Consider the following 11,560-nt stretch of genomic DNA (forward strand, 5'->3'; position numbering starts at 1 on the left):
GAGATGTATAAGCAACAACTTTCTTCTCTTGCATCAAAACTGCGCAAGACCTTGGAGAGAGGCATCACAAAAGACCTCGTACGGCTTGGATTCATCAGGCGGAGTCAGAACTGGAGCAGTGATCAATTTCTCTTTCCAAAGTGTTGAAAGCAATATCACACTCCGGAGACCAAACGTACTTGACGTGCTTAAGAAGATTTGAGAGAGGCTTCGCGATCTTAGAAAAGTTTTCAACGAATCTTCGGCAATAGCTTGCGAGACCGAGAAAACTGCGGAGTTGCTTCACATTCTGAGGAGGTTCCCAATTCACAATTGCAGACACCTTCTCAGGATTCACGGCAATGCCCTTGGCAGAGATGATATGACCAAGATAAAGAACCTCATCGAGCCAAAATTCACACTTGGAGAACTTGGGTTAGAACTGATGTTCTCTGAGCTTATCAAGAACAAACGCAAGTGCTTGGCATGATCTTCCTTGTTCTTGAGAAAACCAGAATCCGAGATAGACCAAAACGAAGTCATTGGTGTAGGCGTTGAAGATGAAGTTCATCATGCGAGAGAACGTCGGAGGAGCGTTGGCAGAGGCCAAAAGACATGACAGTGTATTCATATGAACCAAAGCTTGTTTGAATGCTGTCTTGGGAATATCTTGCTTCACGAATTGCGAATCTGGTGATAACCCATACGGAGATCAAGCTTGGAGAATACTTGAGCACCTTTGAGTTGTTCGAAACAGCTCATTGATGTTGGGAAGTGGGTATTTGTTCTTGATGGTCTTCTTGTTTACCGGACGGTAATCAACACAAAGTCAGTTCGTTCCATCTTCTTCTTCAAAAAGAACCCACAACCCCACGGAGAAGAACTTAGGCCGGATGAGACCCGTTCTTTCTTGCTCATCGAAGTTGCTTCTTCAGCTCCTTCAACTCTTCAGGTCCGAGCTTGTAAGGACGTTTGCACACAGGTTCCGTGCCAGGCTCAAGTTCAATAACGAATTCAACTGGCCGGTGCGAGGCATTCCTGAGAGCTCTTCTGGAAAGAACGTCTTGATATTCGCAACGAACTGGAATTTGAGAGAATAGCATCCAATCACCTTCTCATTGAGAGAAACAGACGGATGGAATTATCCCGAGCGGCAAAGACATTACAATCCTCAGACGAATGAGTCAATTGAATCTGTCTGGCTGCACAATCAAGCTGAGCCTTGTGCTTAGAAATCCAATCATCCCGAGAATAAGATCAATATCCGAGTTACCAAGAACATTGGAGAAGCCAGAAACTTGAATCACCCATCAAGATAGAAATATCCGGAACCATCAAACTAGAACTCAGACGCTTAGCCGGAGAGACGACTTGCATAGCTCTAGGTAAAGCCTTAGTACTAAAATTGTTCTCCGATGCAAATGGGAATGACATGAAGGAATGCGATGCACCAGAGTCAAGTACTTTTGCGGGAATATCATTAACAGGAAGGTTACCCATGATGACATCTGAAGAATCCTCTGCCTGAGCTGCATTCATCAAATTGACCTTGGCATGCTTGGGGTTATGCTTGACCACAGCTGTACTTGCCGATCTCACAGGAGGAGGAGGAGGAAGACGCCTCTGGTTGAAACACTTGTTGGCATAGTGACCCTTTTCTTGGCACTTGTTGCACGTGACCTCTGAAAGCGGACGGTGGTACGGAGCACTCGATCTTGGAGCTTGAGACGAAGTCTTGTTCTGAAAGCCAGGGTTGGGTGGGTGGGAAGAACCACTGCCACCTTTGCTCTTCTGCTGATACGGCTGACGGAACGGAGGAGGAGGAAGCCAAAACTTCTGCTGCTTGGCCACTTGAGTAGAGGAAGAAGGAGTAACATCTCTGACTCGCTTCCTGGAAGCATCACACCTCAACTGAGCAGCCTCTTGCTTCAGTGCCATGTTGTAGAACTCATCGTATCTCAAGGGCTCAAAGAGAACAAGAGAGCTGAATATCTTCTCTGAGACCACCCCTGAACTGATATATCATGCTCTTCTCATCAGGCACGTCCTGCTTGGCAAAGCGGGCAAGCTTCTGGAACAACTTGTTGTAGTCATAGACAGACAAAGAGCCTTGCTTCAGATTGCGGAATTCCTCACGCTTGCTTTCAACCACGCTCTGCGGAATATGATGAGCTCGGAAATCTCGACGGAAATCATCCCAAGTGATAACACGTCCACCTCTGGAATCCTTGTACTGCTGGAACCATTCTGCAGCTTGATCTTTGAGTTGGAAGGAAGCGAACTTGACAAAGTCCTCAGGCCTGACGTTACTGCACTCGAAATGCTTACACAGATCCACAAGCCAATCGTCAGCATCGGTTGCCTCAACACAATTGCTGAAAAGTCTTTGGCCCGTTAGCAAGGAACTGGTTGAGTGTAGCAAAGTGACTCTTGCTGCTTTGATTCCCTTGACTGCCTTGATTGCGCTCTTGAAGAAATTTGCATGATCAAGCTGTGTTTGCATTGGTTGCGGCCATCACAGCTTGCCATGCTCTGGAGGAGGTGGAGGTGGTGGCGGATTAGGATTCGGAGTCGTGCGCGTTGGAGGAGCCATCCTGAAGAGGTTGACCACCATTAGCACATTAGACAAATATTGAAGCTGAATCCAACGGAATGAAAATTGCAACATATAGTCTTCACATCCGAACAAAATGAACGAATGCATTCCTCTTGAAATGGTCACATATCCATAAATTGAGAAGCCACGTAGAATTAAGGTAGAGAAATAAATCAACAAGGTACGGATCAAGAACGAATAATCGGTAAGAAATCCCAATCTCAAACCAATATCCGTGGAAGAAAAACTAGAGCTACTAGAATTCCCACCTATGAAACTCCCGAACCTTTCCGGTTATGCAATCAGGTGTTGGGGATACAGGGGAAGCATAATATCTCACCCAAACTAGCAAATCCTACATCCAGCTGTATCCATCCTTCAACACATAACCAAGAAACCTTCGGAAACCATCTACCTCAACCTTCGAAAAGCATCCGTTATACAAGTTATGGCGATACTCCCGAACTCCCGCCCCAGTACTGGGTGGCGTCGAGGTTATCTCACCAACGAACTGCATAAAGAGATTTTCGATGTCGGCGAAACATATCTCAAGTATTCCAGAATTGCAACGATAAAATTATGATGACAACACCTCAGAGCTCAACTCCCCGGGACACTTCCACTAAACCCCTGACAGGAGGCACCAAGACAATGTTCTCATCATAACATCGGAACGATTCCAAGATACTCGCGTGATCCTAATTTTTTTTTGTGAAATTTGAGAAGAGAAGAGTCAAAACTCTACGTCAGCATGCCTTACCCGAGCGATGAGGAGACTGGGAAGTAAAAAGAATTCCTAATCTCTCCGCTATATAGTTCCTAAATGACTCAAAACATTTTTCCAGACACAACTCGGCCGCTAAAAACGATCAAGCAATGGGGCTCCTAAGGTCGGGAAAGGCTCTGATACCAACTTGTAACACCCTCGATGCGGCTATAGCTCCCACGTGTCCGAGGCATCACTAGAGACATAACCAATTGAAAGCAATGTCGCAAGTTAGCAATCATCCAGCATCCATGTAATGTATAATAAAAGGGGGAGATACATAGTTGTCTTAACACTCGCCACGTCACATCAAAGTACATAAAAACATCCATCATACAAACACTCATGGCCCGACTACGGCGCCAAAATAAAAGAACCAACATGCGACAAGGCCCCGAATCAAACCCCAACTAGGCACCACTACAGATCAGCAGGAAAAGACACGTAGTAACGCTGAGAGTCTTCGTCGAACTCCCACTTGAGCTCGTACTCGTCACCTGGAGCGGAATCACCTGGACCTGCATCTGGAGTTATAGTATCTGTGAGCCACAAGGACTCAGCAATCTGTCACCCTCGCGATCAAGACTATTTAAGCTTATAGTAAGGGTAAGGAAAATATATGTGGAGCTGCATCAAGCAACTAGCATATATGGTGGCTATCTTATTCGCAAAAGAGAGCGAGAAGAGGAGGAAAAGTGCGAGCGTGAAAAACTAGTGGAACAACCTGCGCAAGCATTACTCCAACACCGTGTCCACTTCCTGGACTCCGCCGAGAAGAGGCCATCACGGTAACACACTCAGTTGATTCATTTTAATTAAGTTTAGTTCAAGTTATCTACAACCGGACATTAACAAATTCCCATCTGCCCATAACCGTGGGCACGGCTTTCGAAAGTTCAATCCCTGCAGGGGAGTCCCAACTTAGCCCATGACAAGCTCTCACGGTCAACGAAGGAATAGACCTCCTCCCAAGACGTTCCGATCAGACTCGGTATCTCGGTAACTCAAGACACTTCAACAGGTTAAAACAAGACCAGCAACACCGCCCGAATGTGCCGACAAATCCCAATAGGAGCTGCACATATCTCGTTCTCAGGGCACACTCAGATGAGACTAGCTACGAGTAAAACCAACCCTCAAGTTTCCCCGAGGTGGCCCCACAGGCAGCTCAGTTCGGACCAACACTCAGAGGGAGCACTGGCCCGGGGGGGGGGGTATAAGATGACCCTTGAGTCTGCAGAACCCAAGGGAAAAAAGGCTAGGTGGCAAATGGTAAAACCAAGGTTGGGCATTACTGGAAAAGCTTTAATCAAGGCGAACTATCAAGGGGTTCCCATTATAACCCAACCGCGTAAGGAACGCAAAAATCCGGGAACATAACACCGATATGACGGAAACTAGGGCGGCAAGAGTGGAACAAAACACTAGGCGAGAGGCCGAGCCTTCCACCCTTTACCAAGTATATAGATGCATTAAGATAACATAGCAATGTAATAATATCCCAACAAGTAAGTAAATGTTCCAACAAGGAACGGCTCCGATCTTCACCTGCAACTAGCAACGCTATAAGAGGGGCTGAGCAATGCGGTAACATAGCCAATCAACGGTTTGCTAGGACAATGGTGGGTTAGGGGTGTGACATGGCAATTTGGGAGGCTGACAAGCAAAAGGTAGGCATCGTAGCATTGGCATAGCAAAAGAGCGAGCAAACTAGCATAGCAAAGATAGTAGTGATTTCGAAGGTATGATCATCTTGCCTGCACAGTTGTCAGAGGTGACTGGATCCTCAAGAGCAAACTCAACGGGCTCCTCGTTAGCGAACTCGTCTCCCGACTCTACCCAAACAAGATAAACAAGCAACAAGGATACAATCAACCACGTGCAAGGATCAAGCGATACGATGCAATGATGATATGCTATGGCGGGATGCGATGCGGGATGACAAAATGCAAGATATGACAGAAAATGCATGAAACCTGGCCTCAACTTGGAATTCCATGTGTGCATTGGAAAGATGAGATGAAATCGCTTGAAAACGATATAAAGTTCGCATCGGAATCGGAGTTACGGTTGGAAATGGCAAGCGTTTTAAGATGACACCGGTCCTGCGATTTACAGCAAGTAGGCATCTAAACGCAAGGAAATGAAACATGCTACAGCCCAAACATGACAAAAAAACACATGGCAGGGATGTACACAAGATTCTTAACAAAAGTCTAGCACCTGAGCTACGGCCAATCCATCCATTATGAAGGTTTTCAAACAAGCATGGTCAAAACGCAAATGCCAAACCAGATTTCAGACTTAGTGAAATAACAACTGTCTGAAATTTCAGATCATAGCCCTCTTCGGAGCAACAAAACAACATGATACATGACCTGATTATGATAAATAAGAACATGGCATGGAGCTACTCAACAAGCTTAACAAAAGACCCAAAGTGACCTGGGGCCAAAAGGGGTCACAAAATATACTAACAAGCACACGAACATAGCTCAAACACAATCAGTTTTCAGACAGTGAAAACTGAGACATGCTGAAATCTAACTCACGAAGGCATGTAAATGAGCTCGATGCACTCATGACGGTGCCAGTCATGGCAAGCCAAGCATACATCCATTAAGAAGGCACAAAATGCTAGCTAGACATGGCAAGAACAATGGCATAGCATGCACGGATCAACTACAATAGCATCGGCAAAATCGCAAATGAGTTGACGATCTGCCCAGATTCACCACGAAGCAAAAGTATAGCTCGATTGACTCAAGCTAGGGTGCTCCATAATTGTAAGTAAAGACATGGATGGATAGAGCATAACACTATTAACAAAACTCCTTTACTAATCTCAAAAGAGGCACGGATCACTACGAAACAAGCTGAACATATGGCATCCTAAAAATGCATGGGTTGCACCTCTGCAAAGATAACAGAATATGGCATCACTAGGAAACAAACTAAATAATCCCAGACTTAGTGAAAACTACTAAGTCCCTGAAAACAGAGTTACCGAGTGCCTCACTTTGCACGTTTGCACAAGTCACCACACACATCCTAAAAATGCAGGGGTTGCACCTCTGGAAAGATAACAAAATGATTAACAAAACATATGAAGGACTCACAGGCATACCATGCACACAACAATCATGGCAAAAATGACAAAAGTCTATGATAAACTAGCAGATCTGACAATTAACTCATGAAGCCTCCTTCTAACAGCATATCGGGCATCAAGATTAACTCAAATGAAAATGATGCAATGGAAAGAAATGATGTACTCATCGAGACGAACAATTTGTAATGCTATATGTCCAAAACGGAGCTACGGATGCAAAGTTACAGCAGGTCAAAGGTCGCATGAAAATTAGGGGGGAGAGGGGAAAAGTCAACCGGCTAGGGTATTTTGGATCTGCATCTGGATCTGGCGGCACGGATCTCGAGGTTGACCTGCAACACTGTAGCTCGCCGGAGTGCTCGACGTCGCCGGAGAGGAAGGAGAGGCCGGGGCTCGCCGGGGTAGCCGGATCCGGCCCGGTCGTCGGAGTTCGTCGGCGTGGAGGCGGCGGGGCCGGCGCCGGCCCGGGGCGGCGAGGAGGCGGCGAGGGGCGGCCGGCCGGGCGGCGGGGAGGCGGCCCGCGGTGGCGGAGAGGCGGCCCGCGGCGGCGCCGGTCGCCGGAGGTGGGAGAGGCGGCGGCGAGGTGGAGGCGCGGGGCGGCGGGGGCGCTCGGGCTCGCGGGGGCCCGGCTTGGGCCTCCCGGGCCGCGGCGGCGGAGGCGGCGGAGGGCGACACGTGGCAGGCGGCGGATGGCTGGGCGCGGCGGGGCGGACACGTCCGGCCCGATTCGGACGTGTCCGTCGGCGGGGGAGCGGCGGATCTGGAAAAATTAGGGTTTCGAGGGGGAGAGAGATCGAAAACGGGGGGGCTATTTATAGGCATAAGTGGAGCTAGGAGAGTCCAAATGAGGTGCGGTTTTTGGCCACGCGATCGTGATCGAACGCTCTAGATGATGAAGCAGAGTTAGGTGGGTTTTGGGCCAAATTGGAGGGGTGTTGGGCTGCAACACACACGAGGCCTTTTCGGTCCCTCGGTTAACCGTTGGAGTATCAAACGAAGTCCAGATGATACGAAACTTGACAGGCGGTCTACCGGTAGTAAACCAAGGCTGCTTGGAAAGTCTCTGTCCAATCCGGAAATGTTTAATCCCCACACACGAAAGAAAGCTAGAAATGGCCACCGGAGGAGAACGAAGCGCCGGAATGCAAAACGGACAATGGGGAAAATGCTCGAACGCATGAGATGAACACGTATGCGATGCAATGCACATGATGACATGATATGAGATGCATGACAAAAGACAACAACACACGAGACAAGACCCCCGAACCCGAAGGAAATAAATATAACTTAACGCTGGAAAGGGCAAGAGTTGGAGTACAAATTAGGGAAAGTTACATCCGGGGTGTTACAAAACTCCTCAGTGGTAGGCAGGCGGCGAGCGGTGGCTAAGATAGCAGGAGTGTAGGATGCTGAGCACGAGACGACTGTCAGTGGTGGTGCCATATGGAGGAGCTCCCTCCTGTTGGCGGAGCAGCCACGGATGGAATCCATATGAGCAGCTACGAGGTCGTCCACGAGGTTGTCAAAAGCTGCCTCAAGCGCCTTGAGGTGCTCAACAAGCATCTCAATAGCCTCATCTCTCTCTCCTCTAGGGCAAGCGAATGCATAGTGACAAGTGTATGGCACGTGGCATGGGAGGTAGCGGTAGCGACGAGTCTTCATTGAAGGAAGAACATCCCGGAGGCAGGCTATTGCCTCACGGGAAGCCATCTGCATGGCATGCCTCTCCGTAGGCATGGCCCTTCCTACAAATCGGAAGCGGCGTGTCTCAGAACGTCCTCCCTTGAATTGCACCACGGCCTGGTACATAGATACGCTGTCGCTGATCTTGTGCTGGTAGAGTGTGAACTCTGGACGAGCCGATGGCCCGATCGCGACTTTGGTGATGGAGACGAGAAGCTTGATGAACCCTTCAGGAACATTAGCGAACACCTATGACTCACCGTCGTTGCCAGCCATCTACAAAAGTATACAAAAATTTCGAATAGTCAAGTCATAAATTTATGATGACTAACAGAAAATTGCTACGTTTGCAAAATGCTAAAAAGCACTTATTATGCTAATAACCGATTAGCGATCGCACCTAGTGGCTTCCTACAGTCAGCCTGGCTCTGATACCAAGTTTGTCGGGACCAGTTTTCAAATAAAACATTTATTGAAAAGCCGACCCTTGTATTGACCAGTCCAGAAGAATTCTTCTTACTCGCAGACAAAACCTTGATACAGAAGTCCAGCAGTACTAAATATTATACAAGGTTGAGCTGAGGATGCTCAACAATTTATTACAAGCATGCCAATATTATACATAAAGGCGGATATGACACAAGGGTATGGTGGCATAACTACTGACTTGTAATAATAGTGGTGGTGGATATATCACGGTGAAGTGGGTGACATGACTCCTGTATCTTACAACTCATCAAGCGTCGGAGTGAGGCTCGATGATTGTATTTGGGTAGCGGAAGCATGTATAACACAAGTGACCAATTCCAGGATCGCACGGTACTGACTGGGAATCCTCTAGGCGTTGGACTCGCTATCGAACTCTTCATCCATAAGATTGCCTTCGTCAACATCTGGCCAAATCAACAAGCCAGGTGAGTACTTTGAATATACTCGCAAGACAGTTTGGACATAAGATATAATAAATGTAAACATGATGCACATGAGCAGGATAGTATGCACGATAAAATAATAAATTTGCACTGCACGATAAATAAAAGGAAATCAGGCGGTAGTCTTCCCGAAATCCCATTAAAAATAACTGAAGACCAATCGGGTGTCTGAAGTGACGCCTCGAAAGGTAAAAATAAAATTAAACATTCCCACAGTCGGGCGTCGGGGCGACACCACATAAAGGGCTTATATCAACAGCAAATAACAATAATGCCATAGTTGGATGTCTGAGCGACATCACATAAAGGGCTTATATCAAAAGTAAATAACAATAATGCCACAGTCGGACGTCTCAGTGACATCACATAAAGGTCTTACATCAAAAGTAAATAACGATAATGCCACAGTCGGACGTCTGAGCGACATCACATAAAGGGCTTATATCGAAAGTAAATAACAAGAGTGCCATAGTCGGACGTCTAAGCGACATCACATAAAGGGCTTATATCGAAAGTAAATGACAAGAGTGCCACAGTCGGACGTCTGAGCGACATCACATAAAGGGCTTATATTTCATCATTCATATTCAACTATTGCATAAATTTAAATCATCTCAAGGAAATACTCAGCACATAATAATCAATTGGTTGGCCCATTCATAGGAATGACGTTCAGCCGATTTACCACTCTCGATTGTCCTACTTATACCTCCGGAGACTGACACTGGTGTTGATACCGAGATTGATACTGAGACTGACTCTGATATTGAGATGATGTCCAAGTCCTTGATCGTGGACATGGAAATTCGAATGGTTTTGGCTCTGCGGAGTTTGTACTCTTTAACCACAGCCAACGGATTTCATTAGTCACAAGGACTAGTTCCGTTTACGGTGTTTTAGAAGAAACACATCTGACCAGTACACACCCATTCCACATTCTGCTGCCAGGGGTCACCCTAGGCAACGTTCAAGAAAAACTTTGAGACGGGGAGGCTACAACCTCGAATAGCATGGGATCAAATTTATATTCGCGCGCTCTAAGGGGTGCCCCCCTCTCGGTCCCAACCGGAAACACCCATGCCCCCTGACCGGATGACAGGCTTTAATCCAGGGCCACGGAACCCTCATCATGGCCCCTCTATTTGGTGTGTACAAGGAGAGAGGTTTGCAACTTACTAAACCGCATTTTTTGTAGAAAGCATGTGGTGGCACGGACGGGGACGAACGGGAACAGAACTTGTTCCACGTTAACACTGGAGTTATGCGGCTGACGTAAGACTGGCATGCTTCAACAATACCAGCTTACAACATATCATGCCACCACATGATCATCATATGGACATATCAACTTCGAAGCTCGCCTGTAGCTTGCCTTGCATGCAATATAACATTCACAAAATGCTTATATAAACATGCCATGAGAAAACTACTCAAGCAAACATGCAAAACACTCATCATATGAAATGTTCAAACATGCTTGCCTGGTTCGGAGTATTCGGAGTCTAGCTCGGTGAAGTTCTTGGTTCCGTCACCTCCTCCGGTATCTACGGTATAAAGAAAGTCGCATACTAACGTAAATACCGTGTGTGTGTATAAAAGTTGTTCCAAATTTTTTTCAAATAAATATGGCAAAAAAACTAGACAGAAAAATAAAGATGACAGAAAAAGAATCAAGTCAAAATCATCTTTTGTTAAAAAGTTATAAGGGTTTTAGTCCAGGGACTTTTCTGTAAAGACAGAAAACGTTTGAGTTATAAATACGCCAGTCCAGAGGGGAGACGTATTTTGCCCGAAGGCGTTTTCAGAAAACGGTTTGAATAAACAGAATAGAGGCTGCCGTGGGGTCCCACCTGTCAAGTTCAAATATTTGAAAAAGAAAAACAGAGTACACCGGCGCTCGAAGCTCGCAGTGGTCGTCGGCGTTGACCCACGATGAGGAAGGGGGATCGGAGGGTACCTACGTGCTCCCGGAGCTCTTCCGCACCTGAGGGTGGTGGAGTTGGCCGTCGGCGGTGGCCTTAGCTCCGGCGAACAACGGTTCGGGAGGTGGTCGATCTCGTCGGGGGAAGCTGCAGACGTCAAATTTGAGGCTCGGGTTAGATGATTGAGTGCACTATGAGGCTACTGGCAAGATTTGGGAGGCGGGGATGCCCTCACCGGAGCGAATCGTGCCGGAGCCCAAAGCGGATCGGGGCGGCCGGAGATGGAGAAGAAGACCTCCTCGAGGTCCTCCTAGTGGCTGGGTGTGGCTCTGGTGAGGTGGAGGAGTGATGCTGAGTCGAGAACGAGCTCGAGGGCTCCTTTTGTAGCAGGTCCGAGGCGGTGCCCGATAACGGGATAACTCCGGTGATGATTACGGCGAGGCAGTGGTCAGTCAGGTGGATTAGAGGGTTAGGCATCATCGCAATGGTCTACTAGTTCCGTTCAAGGGTTAAACTTGGCCTGTCTTGGGTGGTACTCCGGATAAGGAGAAGGAGCAGTGTGCAAGA

This window comes from Triticum urartu, chromosome 6 (genome assembly GCF_003073215.2).
Source record: "Triticum urartu cultivar G1812 chromosome 6, Tu2.1, whole genome shotgun sequence".
NCBI classification, from domain to species: domain Eukaryota; kingdom Viridiplantae; phylum Streptophyta; class Magnoliopsida; order Poales; family Poaceae; genus Triticum; species Triticum urartu.